This window comes from Oncorhynchus kisutch, linkage group LG1, assembly GCF_002021735.2.
Source record: "Oncorhynchus kisutch isolate 150728-3 linkage group LG1, Okis_V2, whole genome shotgun sequence".
Classification (NCBI taxonomy): Eukaryota; Metazoa; Chordata; class Actinopteri; order Salmoniformes; family Salmonidae; genus Oncorhynchus; species Oncorhynchus kisutch.
The window spans coordinates 19,315,762-19,338,180 of NC_034174.2; the positions used below are offsets into that span (position 1 = coordinate 19,315,762).

At 42.7% G+C, this 22,419-nt stretch overlaps 1 protein-coding gene across 8 annotated transcripts in view; it reads left to right on the forward strand.

Moving 5' to 3' along the window:
* The window catches only part of LOC109898110 (forkhead box protein P1-B), a 241,197-nt gene that overhangs the window by 34,271 nt on the left and 184,507 nt on the right, over positions 1 to 22,419 (forward strand). For 7 of the 8 annotated variants that reach the window (XR_004203567.1, XR_004203566.1, XM_031793110.1 and 4 more), the window contains exon 3: positions 2,307 to 2,407. The exons of the other annotated variant lie outside the window; for it this stretch is intronic. The gene's annotated coding sequence lies outside the window, so the exon portion shown is untranslated. The remainder of the gene's footprint in view (positions 1 to 2,306; positions 2,408 to 22,419) is intronic. 8 annotated transcript variants of the gene reach the window in all.

Here is a 22,419-nt window from a genome sequence, read left to right on the forward strand (position 1 = left end):
CAGTAGAGCCGGCGCAGGATATCCTGGACCGAGGAGGCGCACTGGAGACCAGGCGCACTGAGCCGGCATCACCCGTCCTGGACAGATGCCCACTTTCGCACGGCAAATGCGGGTAGCTGGCACAGAACGCACCGGGCTGTGGATGCGCACTGGAGAAACTGTGTGTATCACCGCAAAACATGGTGCCTGACCGGTCACATGCTCCCCATGGTGAGTACGGGGAATTGGCTCTGGTTCAAACCCTGGCTCCACCAACCACACCGTGTGCCCCAAAAAAATTTTTGGGGGGCTGCCTCTCCGGCTTCCGTTGTGGTCGCGAACCCCGGTGTCGTCGTTGTTCCTCCCTCGCTGCCTCCATCTGCTCCCATGGAAGGCGATCCTTTCTGGCCAGGATCTCCTCCCACGTCCAGGATCCCTTACCGTCCAAGATATCCTCCCATGTCCAGGATGTCTGCTCCTCCTGGCCACGCTGCTTGGTCCATTTGTGGTGGGATCTTCTGTCACGCTTGTTGATGGAAGGATCGGACCAAGGTGCAGCGTGGTAGGCGTACATCTTTCTTTATTTCAATGAACACAGAAAAAACAACAAAATACAAAAGAAACGTAAAGTTTAGTATTGCTAAACAGCACAGTACCAAAACAAGATCCCACACACTACAGGTGGGAAAAGGCTGCCTAAGTATGATCCCCAATCAGAGACAACGATAGACAGCTGCCTCTGATTGGGAACCATACCCGGCCAACAAAGAAATAGAAAACATAGATTGCCCACCCTAGTCACACCCTGACTTAACCAAATAGAGAATAAAAAGGCTCTCTAAGGTCAGGGTGTGACACATTTGCAACCAAGCTTTAACTTCCTGACTGATATCTTGAGATGTTGCTTCAATATATCCACATATTTTCCCTCCTCATGATGCCATCTATTTTGTGAAGTGCACCAGTCCCTCCTGCAGCAAAGCACCCCCACAACATGATGCTGCCACCCCTGTGCTTTACGGTTGGGATGGTGTTCTTCAGCTTGCAAATCTCCCCTTTTTCCTCCAAACATAACAATGGTCATTATGACCAAACAGTTCTATTTTTGTTTCATCAGAACAGTGTGCAGTTGCAAACCGTAGTCTGGCTTTTTTATGGTGATTTTGGAGCAGTGACTTCTTCCTTGCTGAGCGGCCTTTCAGGTTATGTTGATATAGGACTCGTTTTACTGTGGATATAGATTATTTTCTACCTGTTTCCTCCAGCATCTTCACAGGTCCTTTACTGTTGTTCTGGGATTGGGTTGCCCTTTTTGCACCAAAGTATGTTCATCTCTAGGAGACAGAACGCATCTCCTTCCTGAGCAGTATGACGGCTGCGTGGTCCCATGGTGTTTATACTTGCGTACTATTATTTGTACAGATGAACGTGGTACCTTCAGGCGTTTGGAAATTGCTCCCAAGGATGAACCAGACTTGTGGAGGTCTACAATTTTCTGAGGTCTTGGCTGATTTCTTTTGATTTTCCCATGATGTCAAGCAAAGAGGCTCTGAGTTTGAAGGTAGGCCTTGAAATACATCCACAGGTACACCTCCAATTGACTCAAATGATGTCAAGTTGCCTATCAGAAGCTTCTAAAGCCATGACATCATTTCCTGGAATTTTCCAAGCTGTTTAAAGGCACAGTTGAGTTAGTGTATGTAACCTTCTGACCCATTGGAATTGTGATACTGTAAATTATAAGTGAAATAATCTGTCTGTAAACAGTTGTTGGAAAAATTAATTGTGTCATGCACACAGTAGATGTCTTAACCGACTTGCTAAAACTATAGTTTTTTAACAAGAAATGTGTGGAGTGGTTGAAAAACAAGTTTTTATGACTCCAACCTAAGTGTATGTAAACTTCCGACTTCAACTCTATGTATGGAGTTTTAATGTAAATGTAAATCTTGAATAGTGACTTTAATTAGACATTATGCTAAACATATATATATATTTTTTTTACCAATTGTGTTTTGATGAAGTTTTAGGGTTAGATTTCTAACATTAAATTTGAAAATCCAGAACATGTATTTCACAAACATCTACAGAATATCATCATATAGATGGTAGCCTTTCATTTTTTTTGACCTTATCATTCTAAATGATCACCTTATATCATATTGGCCAATTCAATGAAAAGTAGCAATCAAAACAAAAGATATCACTTCACTCCCTAAATGATGCATAGTACACCGGTCGTAGCAGCGTCGGCAGCTTTGTTTATGACAATCCTTTGTTTTTAATATCTTTGGCATTCTCTCCCTGTCCCTCTCCCCTGTCTGCAGTGGGTGCTCTGATTGGCTGAATACTTTCTGCACTGTTGTCTGGCTGGCTGCCAGCGCCTGCCTTGCCCCTGATCAGAAGTGAACGTGACATTTGTGCGGAGGTAATGGAATCTGTGTGCAATTAAATCTCAGACTGTGAAGAAGAGTCTATCGCCCCCCCCCTCCCTCCCCCATCCCATCAGCAGGGGGGGTGGCGGTGATGATGAAACCGTCCCAGCAGGCCCCTCTCCTCGCCTTGCCACTCCGCCTCTCTTTCTCAATCTCTATGTCAGGATGCGTTTTTTAAACTTCTCTGTGCCTGTGCCTTGGTCTCTGCCCAACAATTCATTACAGCAAACGTCAATTAAAATTCTCCCCAAATATTGTTGGAGAATTACATTTCAATTATACAAATGACATTAGAGGAAGACAACATTAACATTGGTTTAATGAATTATACTCTAGGTGACAGTTGTTATTTAGTGGCAGTGCATTGTGGGCCTCTTCCACATGTTTTGATGTAAATGTGAAATGGAGTATAGAGGGAGAGGGAGGGAGGGAGAGAGAGAGAGAGACTGGTTTAGGGAGGAGTGGAAATAGGGAGAGCGGACACATGCATGGATGGGAGGAGAAGAAGGGCACATCTCTCCATCTATCTACCCTTCTCCGCTGCTGTGCCGCTACACTTAACGCCTCATTTGTGGTCTCTGTGGCCAATGGCTTGAGTCAGTGATCTGTTGCCATAAAATACTGTTCTCTCTTTGTGCTGATGGTGCACTTGTTCATGGCTAATACCACAGAGCTCCTCTATGGCAGGTCTGAAACCTAATGGGTTTGAATCCTCATTAATCAAATCAAATCAAATCAAATGTATTTATATAGCCCTTCGTACATCAGCTGATATCTCAAAGTGCTGTACAGAAACCCAGCCTAAAACCCCAAACAGCAAGCAATGCAGGTGTAGAAGCACGGTGGCTAGGAAAAACTCCCTAGAAAGGCCAATACCTAGGAAGAAACCTAGAGAGGAACCAGGCTATGTGGGGTGGCCAGTCCTCTTCTGGCTGTGCCGGGTGGAGATTATAACAGAACATGGCCAAGATGTTCAAATGTTCATAAATGACCAGCATGGTCGAATAATAATAAGGCAGAACAGTTGAAACTGGAGCAGCAGCACAGTCAGGTGGAAGTTGAAACTGGAGCAGCAGCATGGCCAGGTGGACTGGGGACAGCAAGGAGTCATCATGTCAGGTAGTCCTGGGGCATGGTCCTAGGGCTCAGGTCAGTTGAAACTGGAACAGCAGCATGGCCAGGTGGACTGGGGACAGCAAGGAGTCATCATGTCAGGTAGTCCTGGGGCATGGTCCTAGGGCTCAGGTCCTCCGAGAGAGAGAAAGAAAGAGAGAAGGAGAGAATTAGAGAACGCACACTTAGATTCACACAGGACACTGAAAAGGACAGGAGAAGTACTCCAGATATAACAAACTGACCCCAGCCCCCCGACACATAAACTACTGCAGCATAAATACTGGAGGCTGAGACAGGAGGGGTCAGGAGACACTGTGGCCCCATCCGAGGACACCCCCGGACAGGGCCAAACAGGAAGGATATAACCCCACCCACTTTGCCAAAGCACAGCCCCCACACCACTAGAGGGATATCTTCAACCACCAACTTACCATCCTGAGACAAGGCTGAGTATAGCCCACAAACATCTCCGCCACGGCACAACCCAAGGGGGGGGCGCCAACCCAGACAGGATGACCACAACAGTGAATCAACCCACTCAGGTGACGCACCCCCTCCAGGGACGGCATGAGAGAGCCCCAGCAAGCCAGTAACTCAGCCCCTGTAATAGGGTTAGAGGCAGAGAATCCCAGTGGAAAGAGGGGAACCGGCCAGGCAGAGACAGCAAGGGCGGTTCGTTGCTCCAGAGCCTTTCCGTTCACCTTCCCACTCCTGGGCCAGACTACACTCAATCATATGACCCACTGAAGAGATGAGTCTTCAGTAAAGACTTAAAGGTTGAGACCGAGTTTGCGTCTCTGACATGGGTAGGCAGACCGTTCCATAAAAATGGAGCTCTATAGGAGAAAGCCCTGCCTCCAGCTGTTTGCTTAGAAATTCTAGGGACAATTAGGAGGCCTGCGTCTTGTGACCGTAGCGTACGTGTAGGTATGTACGGCAGGACCAAATCAGAGAGATAGGTAGGAGCAAGCCCATGTAATGCTTTGTAGGTTAGCAGTAAAACCTTGAAATCAGCCCTTGCTTTGACAGGAAGCCAGTGTAGAAAGGCTAGCACTCGAGTAATATGATCAATTTTTTTGGTTCTAGTCAGGATTCTAGCAGCCGTATTTAGCACTAACTGAAGTTTATTTAGTGCTTTATCCGGGTAGCCGGAAAATAGAGCATTGCAGTAGTCTAACCTAGAAGTGACAAAAGCATGGATTAATTTTTCTGCATCATTTTTGGACAGAAAGTTTCTGATTTTTGCAATGTTACGTAGATGGAAAAAAGCTGTCCTCGAAATGGTCTTGATATGTTCTTCAAAAGAGAGATCAGGGTCCAGAGTAACGCCGAGGTCCTTCACAGTTTTATTTGAGACGACTGTACAACCATTAAGATTAATTGTCAGATTCAACAGAAGATCTCTTTGTTTCTTGGGACCTAGAACAAGCATCTCTGTTTTGTCCGAGTTTAATAGTAGAAAGTTTGCAGCCATCCACTTCCTTATGTCTGAAACACATGCTTCTAGCGAGGGCAATTTTGGGGCTTCACCATGTTTCATTGAAATGTACAGCTGTGTGTCATCCGCATAGCAGTGAAAGTTTACATTATGTTTTCGAATAACATCCCCAAGAGGTAAAATATATAGTGAAAACAATACTGGTCCTAAAACGGAACCTTGAGGAACACCGAAATTTACAGTTGATTTGTCAGAGGACAAACCATTCACAGAGACAAACTGATATCTTTCCGACAGATAAGATCTAAACCAGGCCAGAACATCTCCGTGTAGACCAATTTGGGTTTCCAATCTCTCCAAAAGAATGTGGTGATCGATGGTATCAAAAGCAGCACTAAGGTCTAGGAGCACGAGGACAGATGCAGAGCCTCGGTCCGATGCCATTAAAATGTCATTTACCACCTTCACAAGTGCCGTCTCAGTGCTATGATGGGGTCTAAAACCAGACTGAAGCATTTCGTATACATTGTTTGTCTTCAGGAAGGCAGTGAGTTGCTGCGCAACAGCCTTCTCTAAAATTTTTGAGAGGAATGGAAGATTCGATATAGGCCAATAGTTTTTTATATTTTCTGGGTCAAGGTTTGGCTTTTTCAAGAGAGGCTTTATTACTGCCACTTTTAGTGAGTTTGGTACACATCCAGTGGATAGAGAGCCGTTTATTATGTTCAACATAGGAGGGCCAAGCACAGGAAGCAGTTCTTTCAGTAGTTTAGTTGGAATAGGGTCCAGTATGCAGCTTGAAGGTTTAGAGGCCATGATTATTTTCATCATTGTGTCAAGAGATATAGTACTAAAACACTTGAGCGTCTCTCTTGATCCTAGGTCCTGGCAGAGTTGTGCAGACTCAGGACAACTGAGGTTTGGAGGAATACGCAGGTTTAAAGAGGAGTCCGTAATTTGCTTTCTAATAATCATAATCTTTTCCTCAAAGAAGTTCATGAATTTATCACTGCTAAAGTGAAAGTCATCCTCTCTTGGGGAATGCTGCTTTTTAGTTAGCTTTGCGACATTAAGATCACCTATAAACATAAAAGGATTTCCATTGTGGTTGAGACCGGTTAGACACAGGCATACCGGGCTGGGCAGACACACATTTTCCTTTAACTTCTTGAAAAGGAGTTCCTATCTGAGTTCCTTGTCCTCAGTGGGTAGACTGGGAGAGAGGTAGGATTTCCAGGTCAACGTCTTCTGAGCCTCCTCCCACCCACTGTCCCTCACACCCTCTCCGGCTACAGGCTGGGGGGCAGGGCTTAATCTGCTGGCCCAGAGGGAGGTCACTCTTCTGGCCCTGATACAAACTGCAGTTTCCACACTCGCACACTGGATCGCAACAGTCACTTTTCCTTTAATATGTTGTCCATATGTAAGGGCAATATATAAGGAACACATATTTAGAGAAATAATGGATATAATACATTTATCCTCTATTTCCTTTCTCTGTAGGTTTGCTTTCAAATGCATAGTCAACAGTTGCTGTTTTGTGAAATGATCACAATCATGTGTGAATTTTGATTTATCCCACAATGCCAGTCAGTATTGACCTTTAATTTATGACTTATTTGTTTAGCTCTGCTTTTCTTTGTCATAATGAATCATTTATGTCAAATACGACATGCATAAAGGAGTATTGTCTTAGAAAATACTAATGTCACTCAGGTCCTTTTCTCTCAGCAACTGAAGGTTAATTTAAACCAACAGTCAACTGAACCTCTCCATTTCCTTGGCCCTATGAAAACTATGGGTCACACTGAATGCCACCGGGTCCTGCTTTATTCACTAACATCCTGCTTAACAAGTAGACCTCCTATTCCTCACAGCTCAGTTAGTGTTTTTCTCTGTTGCAGATGTTTCTCCCTAGTCATGTGATAGAGAGGAGACGGGTTTCGCTCAGGGAAAGAGAGAGCGAGTCCTCATTGCTCTAGTGTCATTCTAATGGCAAATTAGATCAGTTTGACAGATAGACACAGAACATTGTTTTAATTGTATAATTATCTGTGGTTAGTGGAAAACTGCTGTGATGTGGTTAAAGGCCAGGGAAGAGTGCCGTTTAGCCTTTATGTGCTCATTTTATCACTGAACAGGAAATGAACAACAACTACGAATCCTCAGGATATAGGGCTCCCTCTCACACACACATACACAAACATACGGACATACTGTATGCATACACTCTCCCAAACAACGCCCTTGGGCAGGCCGAGGCGTGCTCAGTGAGACGTTACCATTATAGTCATGTGTCTGCTCCACAGGCGTGGACTGAACGCTGTGGGTTGAAGCCTGTAGCCACCTGACTGGGATGGCAGAACTTAACACACATTTAACAGCAGCTCAACATACTGCCCACTAAACGCTACTGCCACTGTAGAGAGCAGGCGGGCCTCATCAGATCAGTAACCTAGCTTAATCACCGCTCAACCGATTCCTGATAAGATGTTAAAATACTCGGCCATGGATCCAGATGGAGCTAAACACTGCATTTAGATCACTCACTCACTCAGTGTATACCTATGGAGTGGATTGTTTCACGTGCCTGGCTTTACCACTGATTTGTGTGGAAATAATGATGTACCTCTCCTGTTGTCTCTGCTGCTGTCCTGTCTTCCCTCTATGTTGAGGAGTGATGACATAAAGACTACAGTTGAAAAGTCAAATTGGGCAAAACTACTTCAGATTTTGTATAGAAGTAAATGAATGGCATATTTTGTATTCCACTGTTTTCTGGCAATCAAAATAGTGCATAACCATAAAGATGTAAAATAGTTGTCAAAAACTGTCAGGCGTCACCAGAAAATGGGTCATTGTAAGACACTTTCAGCTATCCATAATTTTGCACACACACACATACACACACAGGGCAGCTTTATAGCCACTCATGTATGATCAGTAACTGAATGATTTTTCAAGCCTGGTGGGCAATGCTATAAGACTAGGCAGAACAGCAATAGGCTGGAGTCAGCAGCTGCATGCAATTTTCAGCTTGACTCATTCAAGTATAATAAAATAATGTAGGGAGTGCTTGAGGGACGGAAGGCCTGGAAGCTCTCACCCCTTAAGCAAGAGCTGGATTAGGACAGCCATTGTGTTGATGTGTTTGTTTCAGAGTCTGATAATACAATAGAACCAAATGGAGCTTTTTCAAGTCAAGTATTCATACCCCTTGACTTATTACACATGCAGCCTGAATTTGATTAAATATATGTTTTTCTCTCACCAGTCTACACACAATACCCCATAATGACAAAGTGAAAACATGTTTTTAGAAATTTTAGCAAATGTATTGAAAATATCTAAAATAGAAATATCTTGTATTATATAAGCATTCACATCCCTGAGTCAATACTTTGTAGAAGCACCTTTTGCAGAGATTACAGCTGTGAGTTTTTCTGGGTAAGTCTATAAGAGCTTTCCACACCTGGATTGTGCAACATTTGGCCATTATTATTTTCAAAATTATTAAAGTCAAAACTGTAACTCACCCACTCACTGTCTTCTTGATAAGCAGCTCCAGTGTATATTGGGTTTTAGGTTAATGTCCTGCTGAAAGGTGAAAGGTCCTGCCGAAAGGTGATTTAATCTCCTAGTGTCTGGTGGAAAGCATACTGAACCAGGTTTTCCTCTAGGATTTTGACTGTGCTTAGCTCCATTATGTTTATTTTTTAACCTGAAAACTACCCATAACATGACGCAGCCACAACTATGCTTGAAAATATGAAGAGTGGTACTCAGTAATGTGTTATATTGGATTTGCCCCAAACATAAGACTTTGTATTCTGAGCAAAAAGTGAATTGCTTTGCCACATTTTTTGCAGTATTACTCTATTGCTTTGTTGCAAACAAGATTGGCATATACAGTGCCTTGCGAAAGTATTCGGCCCCCTTGAACTTTGCGACCTTTTGCCACATTTCAGGCTTCAAACATAAAGATATAAAACTGTATTTTTTTGTGAAGAATCAACAACAAGTGGGACACAATCATGAAGTGGAACGGCATTTATTGGATATTTCAAACTTTTTTAACAAATCAAAAACTGAAAAATTGGGCGTGCAAAATTATTCAGCCCCTTTACTTTCAGTGCAGCAAACTCTCTCCAGAAGTTCAGTGAGGATCTCTGAATGATCCAATGTTGACCTAAATGACTAATTATGATAAATACAATCCACCTGTGTGTAATCAAGTCTCCATATAAATGCACCTGCACTGTGATAGTCTCAGAGGTCCGTTAAAAGTGCATAGAGCATCATGAAGAACAAGGAACACACCAGGCAGGTCTGAGATACTGTTGTGAAGAAGTTTAAAGCCGGATTTGGATACAAAAAGATTTCCCAAGCTTTAAACATCCCAAGGAGCACTGTGCAAGCCATAATATTGAAATGGAAGGAGTATCAGACCACTGCAAATCTACCAAGACCTGGCCGTCCCTCTAAACTTTCAGCTCATACAAGGAGAAGACTGATCAGAGATACAGCCAAGAGGCCCATGATCACTCTGGATGAACTGCAGAAATCTACAGCTGAGGTGGGAGACTCTGTCCATAGGACAACAATCAGTCGTATATTGCACAAATCTGGCCTTTATGGAAGAGTGGCAAGAAGAAAGCCATTTCTTAAAGATATCCATAAAAAGTGTCGTTTAAAGTTTGCCACAAGCTACCTGTTAGACACACCAAACATGTGTAAGAAGGTGCTCTGGTCAGATGAAACCAAAATTGAACTTTTTGGCAACAATGCAAAACGTTATGTTTGGCGTAAAAGCAACACAGCACATCACCCTGAACACACCATCCCCACTGTCAAACATGGTGGTGGCAGCATCATGGTTTGGGCCTGCTTTTCTTCAGCAGGGACAGGGAAGATGGTTAAAATTGATGGGAAGATGGATGGAGCCAAATACAGGACCATTCTGGAAGAAAACCTGATGGAGTCTGCAAAAGACCTGAGACTGGGACGGAGATTTGTCTTCCAACAAGACAATGATCCAAAACATAAAGCAAAATCTACAATGGAATGGTTCAAGAATAAACATATCCAGGTGTTAGAATGGCCAAGTCAAAGTCCAGACCTGAATCCAATCGAGAATCTGTGGAAAGAACTGAAAACTGCTGTTCACAAATGCAATCCAACCTCACTGAGCTCGAGCTGTTTTGCAAGGAGGAATGGGAAAAAAAGTCAGTCTCTCGATGTGCAAAACTGATAGAGACATACCCCAAGCGACTTACAGCTATAATCGCAGCAAAAGGTGGCGCTACAAAGTATTAACTTAAGGGGGCTGAATAATTTTGCACGCCCAATTTTTCAGTTTTTGATTTGTTAAAAAAGTTTGAAATATCCCATAAATGTCGTTCCACTTCATGATTGTGTCTCACTTGTTGTTGATTCTTCACAAAAAAATACAGTTTTATATCTTTATGTTTGAAGCCTGAAATGTGGCAAAAGGTCGCAAAGTTCAAGGGGGCCGAATACTTTCGCAAGGCACTGTATATATATATTAGAGGTCGACCGATTATGATTTTTCAACGCCGATACCGATTATTGGAGGATCAAAAAAAGCCACAAAAAAAACAAAGTGTTGGAGAAGGAAAAGTGCAATATGTGCAATGTAAAAAAGCTAACGTTTGAGTTTCTTGCTCAGAACATGAGAACATATGAAAGTTGGTGGTTCCTTTTAACATGAGACTTCAATATTCCAAGGTAAGAGGTTTTAGGTTGTAGTTAATATAGTATTTTTAGGACTATTTCACTCTATACCATTTGTATTCCATATACAGTACCTTTGATTATTGGATGTTCTTATAGGCACTATAGTATTGCCAGTGTAACAGTATAGCTTCCGTCCCTCTCCTCGCCCCTACCTGGGCTCGAAACAGGAACACATCGGCAACTGCCACACTCAAAGCAGCGTTACCCATCGCTCCACAAAAGAGCAAGGGGGATAACTACTCCAAGTCTCAGAGCGAGTGACGTTTGAAACGCTATTAGCGCGCACCCCGCTAACTAGCTAGCCATTTCACATCGGTTACACCAGCCATTAGGCTGATAGGCTTGAAGTCATAAACAGCACTGTGCTTGCAAAGAGCTGCTGGCAAAACACATTAAAGTGCTGTTTGAATGAATGCTTACGAGCCTGCTGCTGCCTACCATCGCTCAGTCAGACTGCTCTATCAAATCATAGACTTAGTTATAACATGATAACACACAGAAATACAAGCCTTTGGTCATTAATATGGTCGAATCCGGAAACTATCATTTCGAAAACAAAACGTTAATTATTTCAGTGAAATACGGAACCGTTCAGTATTTTATCTAACGGGTGGCATCCCTAAGTCTAAATATTCTTGTTACATTGCACAACCTTCAATGTTATGTCATAATTACGTAAAATTCTGTCAAATTAGTTCGCAATGAGCCAGGCTGCCCAAACTGTTACATATACCCTGACTCTGCGTGCAATGAACACAAGAGAAGTGACACAATTTCACCTGGTTAATATTGTCTGCTAACCTGGATTTCCTTTAGCAAAATATGCAGGTAAAAAAAATATATACTTCTGTGTATTGATTCTTAGAAAGGCATTGGTGTTTATGGTTAAGTACAGTCGTCCAACGATTGTGCTTTTTTCGCAAATGCGCTTTTGTTAAATCATCCCCCAGTGTTGCATCGATTATATGCAACGCAGGACTAGCTAGATAAACTAGTAATATCATCAACCACTCGTTGTAGTGACTGGGTGTATTGATACGCCATCGAAGTTTAATTAATAACTTCACCATGCTCAAAGGGATATTTAATGTTTGCTTTTTTATTTTTATGAATCTACCCTTTTTTGCGAGGTATTGGAAAACATCCCTGGTCTTTGTGGTAAAAATTCACTGCTCGACTGAGGGACCTTACAGATGTATGTGTGGGGTACAGAGATGATGTAGTCATTCAAATATCATGTTAAACCCTGTTATTGTACACAGAGTCCATGCAACATATTATGTGACTTGTTAAGCCAATGTTTCCTCCTGAATTTATGTAGGCTTTCCATAACAAAGGGGTTGAATACTTTTTGACTCCAGACATTTCCTCTTTACATTTTTTATTCATTTGTAAACATTTCGAAAAACAAAATTCCACTTTGACATTATGGGGTATGGTGTGTAGGCCAGTGACAAAAAATCTAAATGTGTTACATTTGAAATTCAGGCTGTAACACAACAAAATGTTGAAAAATTCAAGCGGTGTGAATACTTTCTGAAGGCACTGTAGATAAACACGATATTTTTCAAGTAGATGTTTTATATTTTCTTGTGTACCCCACTGTTATGTAACGTGTTGAGTTCATCATCATGAAGTATGAGATGCCTTATAACACCCCTTCAGTTTGTAAGATAATCGCGCGTTTAGCCTGTCTGCAGTTCAACAGAAAGCAATTTGTCAACGATGAGCTTGTTGTCATGTCTCCGTTGTTGCCTCTGTCATACTCTGTTGTTCAGCTGTAGATATGATAATGCTTAGGGGATTAGCAGGTAGTAAGGCAGTCAGCTGGCCCTGTGCTGCTGTACACTACAGGCTCTCTAGGCTACTACAGGAGCCGTGTGTTTGGTCTCAAGTGTCTGCGCCGGGTGCTTCACAAATGGTCCGAGTTGCACCTAATGGTGACTTGCCGGCTTTATGGCCGCCACCTCCCCATGGATGATGCGGTAATGAAGGATGACAGGAAGGGCTTGGGGTCCGGGACAGACCCCGGGCAGCTGGCGGAGCAGGAGAATAGGAAGCACCGCCGCCGAGGCGAAACTGCAGCGAGAAGCAAATTAAAGCTCATATCTGCCATCTCCCTCGCCTCTCTGCGCTTTCCTGTTTGGACTTGAAGGTGATTGGAGCCGAGGCAATGACAGTTGACGGAAGCCGTGTGAGGAGAGAGTATTTATTTACAGTGAGACACGGTGATGCTTGTTCAGGATGCGGTTTCACGCAGGATGTGCCTCCCTGCCCCTCCCACAATTCCCCAGGTTTGATCATCTCACAAACGAGTGTGAGGCGGGTGCTGGGAGACCCCTGTTCCAGGCAGACTGCATTGTGTAAGAGGCTGGGAGGCTGAGCCTGGAGGCTGGGAGGCTAAAAGCTGGGACAGACCCAGCAGCACTCACTCAGCACGACTTCCTGCCCGGCCTCGGGAGGTAGGACCAAGGTCAGCACAGGTCACTGGGAAAGGGAGTGGGAAACTTAAAGAGTGTGTGCTGAGAAACAGAGAGAGAGAATGTGTGTGTGTCTGTGTGTGTGTGTGTGTCTGTCTGTGTGTGTGTCTGAGAGTGTATGTACACCCTGCCAGGAATTCGTTTTCACTTGGCTTGTAAAATGCGAGGGAAGGGGTGTCAGTGGTGTAAATCTCCGTAATTACTTTGTACTGTATGGCGTAGTTACTGTGTGATTATCAGTGTTTTCACCCTACAATACAGTAGCCCCTTTACTGAAAGTAAAAGGTGTGTGTTTGTGCGTGTGTCTACTGTTACACTTAATTGATTCAATTACATATCTGGTGGACCTGCCAATCTTGAATACATTTCCTGTAATCGAGCAACAGAATTTTCACACACACTGACTTTCTCCTGCCTTAGTCCTGTTGTCCACACCCATCATGTTGGTACTAGTCCACACACACCATGTTTCATGTTGGTACTAGTCCACACCCACAATGTTTCATGTTGGTACTAGTCCACACACACACCACGTTTCATGTTGGTATTAGTTCTCACACACCACGTTTCATGTTGGTATTAGTCCTCACACACCACATTTCATGTTGGTACTAGTCCTCACACACCACGTTTCATGTTGGTACTAGTCCTCACACACCACATTTCGTGTTGGTACTAGTCCTCACACACCACATTTCATGTTGGTACTAGTCTTCACACACCACGTTTCATGTTGGTATTAGTCTTCACACACCACGTTTCATGTTGGTTTAGTCCACACCCACCATGTTTCATGTTGGTACTAGTCCACACACACCACGTTTCATGTTGGTACTAGTCCTCACACACCACATTTCATGTTGGTACTAGTCCTCACACACCACGTTTCATGTTGGTATTAGTCCTCACACACCACATTTCATGTTGGTACTAGTCCTCACACACCACGTTTCATGTTGGTACTAGTCCTCACACACCACATTTCATGTTGGTACTAGTCCTCACACACCACATTTCATGTTGGTACTAGTCCTCACACACCACATTTCATGTTGGTACTAGTCCTCACACACCACATTTCATGTTGGTACTAGTCCTCACACACCACATTTCATGTTGGTACTAGTACTCACACACCACGTTTCATGTTGGTACTAGTCTTCACACACCACGTTTCATGTTGGTACTAGTTCTCACACACCACGTTTCATGTTGGTTTTAGTCAACACCCACCACGTTTCATGTTAGTATTAGTCCACACACACCACGTTTCAAAGGCAGTTTTTATTACGGCAGGACACCAGGGCAAACTCAGGAGAACCTGCCACTTAAATAAAATGCACATCTGTTGAGAGTGTGCAAAGTGATAAACCATCCAGTCTACAGGCAGCATTGTGTTAATACACCTAAGTAGCTCACTAAACCTCCTAAGCATTTTGCAGTCAATTTTGTCTCTTTGAAATTGCAGTATTGCTCATTTTTATTGTACAATTTCATTGTCAGTGATGTTTTGAAGTCATTCTCAATGCTTCTCATTGATATTGGTAAATAAAAGGAACAGTTGTCATTGAGAAAGGGAGGCAGGCTTTATCTTCAAAACAGCTTAAAACAGTGAAATTGAACTAGAATGAGTGAGGGAGCTCTTGAACATTAGCATCATTCTTGATAGTATATAAGGTCAATGGCTTTAATGAGGCTTACAAATACAAAGAGATATTGTATCTCTGTTTTGTTCATGGTTCACTTGTCTAAGTAGTGCGATATTATACTGACCGCCTCATGCTTCAAGAGATAATGTAGAACTTAGGAGGAAGACTGCTGTGCTTAACACTTACAGTGTGGGAGTTAAGCAGTAGCTCACATCTCATTATTTCTCATCAAATGAATACTTGGAACTCTGGTGTTCATGCAAATCAGAATGTGGGCTTACACTAATGTAGATGGAACAAGGTGCCTATATACTGGTGTTCTTAATTCATCATATATCTAATAAACGAAGACTATCTTTGTTTTCTTCTGCTTACTTCTGCTTCATTTGGATGCTTCATCAGAATACTCCAGGCTGTAATGCTACAAAGACACAAGGAAATCAATGCCTACTTGATTATCCAGAAAAATATCCAGGTTTTATTATTGTCTGTGTCCAACGATGTTCAGCTGTATTGTATTTGCGGCAACAGCTGACCCTTAAAATAAGAATCTGTAGAGCTTCATTTAGCCCCCCTGGAGGAGCAGACAATATGCAGGGTGCTCCAGTGAACTCTGTCCCCCTCCTCTCCCCTCTCTCTGGGTGCAGTGTGTCAGTGAGTTCCTACAGGGGAGATCTCCATCTCCAGAGCTGTAAAAATGACTGTGATCCTGCCATTGACAGGCAGAGGGGAATAATCCAAACAACAAATACATTCACGTCTCAGGGCTTTTGATGGCTCCAGCTGTGTTCAAAGAATCTTTCTGGTAAATAACCTGAGAGAGCAACACTATCTAGACTGGGGCAGCCTCTACTCTGTATGGCTCTTGTAGTGGCTATGGCTTTGCAAGCGAAGAGGTGGAGCTATCCTCGTTGTGATCCACCTCTGCACATGTCTATTCATGTGCCCTACAAGCACTGCATTTTTTTAATGTCAAATAATAATTCACTCTTCTCTGTAAGTCTTAAATAGTTGTTCAAAGTATTGACCCAAATGGTATTCTTGAATTAGGATGGTTTCACTCCCTCCCAATACTATGTCCATTCTCATGCTATGTTAAGAAATGAGCTTGGTCGGAACATGTCCAACATTATGAAGGGGTGTGGTTTTGACTTTAGTGGAGAACCAGGTGTTATCTTGGCCAGAGGGTGTGGCTAGCAGCTTTTACAAGTGATCCCAGAGGGATAGGGCTGAGAAGATGACCTCTCAAATATCCTTACCTCAGTGCCAAGATTACCAGGCCAGTGATGTAATGGGCTATAGGTAATAATGTTAAATACAATTTCAGTTTAGTGATATGTATATTAAGTAATTGATTACAATGATGCTATTGGATCTTGCATGCAAAAAACAAACTGGATAGTGTTGCCTCAGCTCTTGTATTTACATTGGATGTCTGTTGGATCTCAGCCCTTATTTATGTTTTGGAAGATGGGCACAATTGGAACTGTCATAAAGCATATTCTCAGAGCATTATTAAAAGGCAATCGCCGTAGTGGAGTTTTCCCCTCCTTAGGAACCAATACTATGTCCATTCTCATGCTATGTTAAGAAATGAGCTTGGTCGGAACATGTCCAACATTATGAAGGGGTGTGGTTTTGACTTTAGTGGAGAACCAGGTGTTATCTTGGCCAGAGGGTGTGGCTAGCAGCTTTTACAAGTGATCCCAGAGGGATAGGGCTGAGAAGATGACCTCTCAAATATCCTTACCTCAGTGCCAAGATTACCAGGCCAGTGATGTAATGGGCTATAGGTAATAATGTTAAATACAATTTCAGTTTAGTGATATGTATATTAAGTAATTGATTACAATGATGCTATTGGATCTTGCATGCAAAAAAACAAACTGGATAGTGTTGCCTCAGCTCTTGTATTTACATTGGATGTCTGTTGGATCTCAGCCCTTATTTATGTTTTGGAAGATGGGCACAATTGGAACTGTCATAAAGCATATTCTCAGAGCATTATTAAAAGGCAATCGCCGTAGTGGAGTTTTCCCCTCCTTAGGAAAACTGTGGGAGCATAGATTGGTAAAAGGCAGATAATATATGTGTGAGATTGATCAGTGAGTAGCGACCCCATTATCTCCAGAGATGTTAATTATACTGTGCTCAGCTTGCATGTCAAAAGCCAGATAATTGAAGAAGGTAAAAGATGTCCCACACTTTATTTATGCTTTCACTTTGAGGCTGGCGGCAGATATCCTCTCCTCTTTCTTTGCTTTGCTCTCTCTCTCTCTCTCTCTCTCTCTCTCTCTCTCTCTCTCTCTCTCTCTCTCTCTCTCTCTCTCTCTCGCTCTCGCTCTCGCTCTCTCTCTCTCTCGCTCTCTCTCTCTCTCTCTCTTCATTTTTAGGCCCATTTATTTATTGTCAGTAATATTAGACTGTCAAATATTATCATTTTGCAGAGGTGTTATTCATCATCATCACCACTGTGCACTCCCTTTGCATTGCCTAGATGGTTTCTGGTGGTCTGTCTGTCCGTCTGTCCGTCTGTCCGTCTGTCTGTCTGTCTGTCCGTCTGTCCGTCCGTCCGTCCGTCCGTCCGTCCGTCCGTCCGTCCGTCCGTCCGTCTGTCTGTCTGTCTGTCTGTCTGTCTGTCTGTCTGTCTGTCTGTCTGTGTGTGTGTGTGTGTGTGTGTGTGTGTGTGTGTGTGTGTGTGTGTGTGTGTGTGTGTGTGTGTGTGTGTGTGTGTGTGTGTCTGTGGAACAGCAGTGGGCCGGACTGTGAGCCCTGCAGGAAGGAGGACAGCATTATGCAGTAGTCATAATCCCTGGGTTTAGTCCTCTGGAGTAACCACAGACCCTCCAGTTGAGACATTACTTCTCTCCTGTTGTCAATACTCCCTTAATCACACTATTATTCATACATGTTTGTCATCTCTGAAAAAACTAGAGGCATACTGTCTTTTAAAGCTGTGATGTAAAGGAAAGTATGGATCTCCCCACCTCATGGTGGTCATTTGTTGACCTGTGTGATTTGGCTTGATTGTGTATCTGTTTGTTATATTAAAATTGGCCAACTGAGGATATCAATACTTAGGGGGGTTGTGAAAACATAGAGATAGGCTAACCATACATGAATGCTTAAGTATGGTATCAGTGCAAACTAGAAAGATGAGATAAAAAAAATGCTTTGTTGTTGAGTGGCTTTACTGCCTTTCTCCAGTTACCCAGACAGCTATCTACCGAAAGTGGTCTTTACAAATGCATTGAGGTGAGTGTCAACTGACATTTTTTTAAATACTTTTGTTATTTCTGTTGTTTATGTTTCGAGTATCATTCCCCTGCCTGAACCGCTCTCAGAACTTTGTATCTCTGACTTCATTTCACAACAAAATGAAACCCTGCGAAGGGTATTTTTTCATCGCCTAGCCTGCTGAAAGAGGTAACATCAAAACAGTATTTCCTGTGGTTTGAGTTGTGGTGTCTCTTTGTGTGCTGCAATCCATGTGTCTGTGTACACTAACAACAGACACACGTACAAGTGTTTTCTCTTCAAGCATTTGTGTGCTCACCACATTCTCTCTGTTGACCAGACTGCATCTTATCAAACTCTCTCTGTGACACCTCTAGAACAATTACATAATCTGATCATGTTCATACTACTGAAATAAACAATAGCCATATTTAGTCTGCCAGGGCTATGCCTGGAATTGATTTCATAACATTGCTTACATATGATTCTGCAATGTGTGAGGTTCCTTCAATTCCTTTAACATTTTGCAGTATTTATGTGGGTATTCCCCATCACAGAATCTGATTGAATCTGATTGGATCTAAGCTGCAGGACAGAGAGTGATCTATCCATGATGCCGCTGTATAGATGGGTTGGCTGAAACGTCACGAAAACCATGTGCGTGTTGTTATGATTCTGGATGGCCAGATTGCTATAGAGAATGACAAGAAACTGCCATGTGGGGAATCGTAAGTGTCTCGTTTCATCTTGTTCTTGATACCATGTCTTGTTTTTAGGTGTTTTGACTGATTTCATGTAAATGCTAATATGGCTTCAATTTGCTAGCTAGCTAACCAACAATTGTAATTATGTATTTGAGAGACAACAAGTGCTCATTATGCAAATGTATATATTTTTTTCAATAAACATTAGAGACAAAATATAGCTTCCATGCTGTCAACAATCTGAGCCAACCCTATCTGTTTTGCCCCATAGTTGCGCACACGTAGGGCTGTTGCGGAAGGCAGTTATATTCCACGTGACTGTTTAGACTGTTTAGGCTTCTCCAAGCTCTGATGCTACTGATGGCCATTGGTAGCCTACCAAACTTGCTAACTGCCTGGTACTCAGCACTCTATTGTCCCTCTAATCACATTGACATCAATTCAAATGTAATCGAATATCGAATCAAACACTTAATGAGAGCCCGTGAGCTCATGTTCCGCAACATTTCTATAGGCTATGCAGTTGCGTGAAAAAAACTGAGTGATAGCCTCTACCAAAATGAGGAGCATCCAATCAGCTTTATATAGGAAAAGGGGATACCTAGTCAGTTGTACAACTGAATTGTGACTTCCGCATGTAACCCAACCCCTCTGAATCAGAGAGGTGCGGAGGGCTGCCACAATTGACATCCACATCTTCGGCGCCCGGCGAAGAGTGGGTTAACTTCTTATGGCTGAAATCCCGTTAACGGGATCGATTTGACAACAGCCAGTGAAAGTGCAGGGCGCCAAATTCAAATCCAAAATCAAATCAAATCATCAAATCAAATGTGTTTATATAGCCCTTCGTACATCAGCTGATATCTCAAAGTGCTACACAGAAACCCAGCCTAAAACCCCAAACAGCAAGCAATGCGGGTGTAGAAACACGGTGGCTAGGAAAAACTCCCTAGAAAGGCCAAAACCTAGGAAGAAACCTAGAGAGGAACCAGGCTATGTGGGTTGGCCAGTCCTCTTCTGGCTGTGCCGGGTGGAGATTATAACAGAACATGGCCAAGATGTTCAAATGTTCATAAATGACCAGCATGGTCAAATAATAATAAGGCAGAACAGTTGAAACTGGAGCAGCAGCACGGCCAGGTGGACTGGGGACATCAAGGAGTCATCATGTCAGGTAGTCCTGAGGCATGGTCCTAGGGCTCAGGTCCTCCGAGAGAGAGAAATAAAGAGAGAAAGAGAGAATTAGAGAGAGCACACTTAAATTCACACAGGACACCGAATAGGACAGGAGATTCACAAGGCGTGAGCACTAGGTCCAGACGAAAAGTCCCAAAAGTTATATTACAGTTCGTAGAAACATTTCAAATGATGTATAGAATCAATCTTTAGGATGTTTTTATCATAAATCTTCAATAATGTTGCAACCGGACAATTCCTTTGTCTTTAGAAATGAAAGGGAACGTAGCTCGCTCTCACGGCCACGCGCGAGACTTAGCTCATGGAATTCTGCCAGACCCCTTAGTCAAACAGCTCTTATTCACTCCCCCTTCATGGTAGAAGCCTGAAACAAGGTTCTAAACACTGTTGACATCTAGTGGAAGCCATTTACACTGTATCTTGGATAGGCAAAGACTAGAAAACCTACAAACCTCAGATTCCCACTTCCTGGTTGGATTTTTTCTCAGGTTTTTGCCTGCCATATGAGTTCTGTTATACTCACAGACATCATTCAAGCAGTTTTAGAAACTTCAGAGTGTTTTCTATCTAACCATATTCTATATATATGCATATATTAGCAACTGGGCCTGAGTAGCAGGCAGTTTACTCTGGGCACCTTATTCATCCAAGCTACTCAATACTGCCCCCCAGCCATAAGAAGTTAACTGCCTTGCTCAGGAGCAGAACAACAGATTTTTGCAGTATTTTTTCACGCTGCACCTGTTTCGAGACAGGTTGCAGCGTGTCCATTCTAAATCAAAACAAATTTCACACATATATTATTTAGTATATGTAAAGACAAGATCAAATTAAGAATAGTCTGATGGGTGACATTATTAGCCTATCACTTGTAAATGATATATTATCACTTGTGAATGATGCCCAGCATAAGAAACTGACTTTTTTTTGCCACTTTTTCGAATCATAGTTGCGCACACCTTATGTAGCCTAGTCCATAGGCCTACAGTGGGGCAAAAAAGTATTTAGTCAGCCACCAATTGTGCAAGTTCTCCCACTTAAAAAGATGAGAGAGGCCTGTATTTTTCATCATAGGTACACTTCAACTATGACAGACAAAATGAGAAAAAAAAATCCAGAAAATCACATAAAAATAGAAAATAAGTATTTGGTCACCTACAAACAAGCACGATTTCTGGCTCTCACTGACCTGTAACTTCTTCTTTAAGAGGCTCCTCTGTCCTCCACGCGTTACCTGTATTTATGGCACCTGTTTGAAATTGTTATCAGTATAAAAGACACCTGTCCACAACCTCAAACAGTCACACTCCAAACTCCACTATGGCCAAGACCAAAGAGCTGTCAAAGGACACCAGAAACTAAATTGTAGACCTGCACCAGGCTGGGACGACTGAATCTGCAATAGGTATAGTATAGTTATTTGGCCACTTTAGTTGTGATACAAACCATATCAAAACATATACAGTGGGGCAAAAAATATTTGTGTCATTGTCAAAACTTTTGGCCATGACTGTAGATTGACATAGGCTAGTGCTTTTGCTGTTCATTAGGCCTACTCATCTTGTTGGCTGACGAAAAATAAATGTGTTCAGTTCTTCCAATATCTTCAATATGCACCTCGTAATTGGATAAGAACGTTCGCAATTGCGTCCCCGATGTGTCTGTCTTCACTTGTAGCCTGTGAGAAAGACCCGATCACATCACGGACGAGCCATGTGAGTGTGAATCACTTTGGATTGCTCAGCATACTCAGAGAGAAGGGCACAGTGCAACACTCCAGGCAACAGATTTTTTTTAGGGTGCATTACGACCACAAATTGTGAACGAGAGACTCTTGGAGTGTGTACAGCCTGCGCAAAAAACCTAAGCACAATATTATTCAAACTATATAATAATATAAAATAATGACACGGAATTAGAAGCAAATATTGTCTACTAAATGAACTAGTGTAGCCCACAGCCATTTGGCATAGCCACATCAGGACCTAACAAAACAACAAGTCAGAGTATGCTATTCTTTTCTTCTGAATTAGACTACATTTTCTTCATATCATGCATCTTTAGGCCTGTCTAAAATAAACAATGGATTTATTGTGAAGGTGTAGGCTATATTATATGGATTTTTTTATACTTTTTAAAATGGCTTGTAGGCTTTGTTTGGAAGCGAGGAGATGCTAAATGTGCTTATGTTAATTAATGGTCAATTACCATGAGACCGACAGTTATTTGCTTGAAAATTACCTGCTGTAGAAATGTTGTGATCTCGTCCGTTTTGATGCTAAACAACCAACCTGACTATGCACCTTTCTATACCCCTTCTGTGTTGTCATGGTGACTGGGAGGCGTGCCCCCGGGGGAGTGGATGGGCAGTGGTCATCGTCCACCTCGGGCTGATGGACAGATGCTGCCTGTGGTTGATTTAGTGCA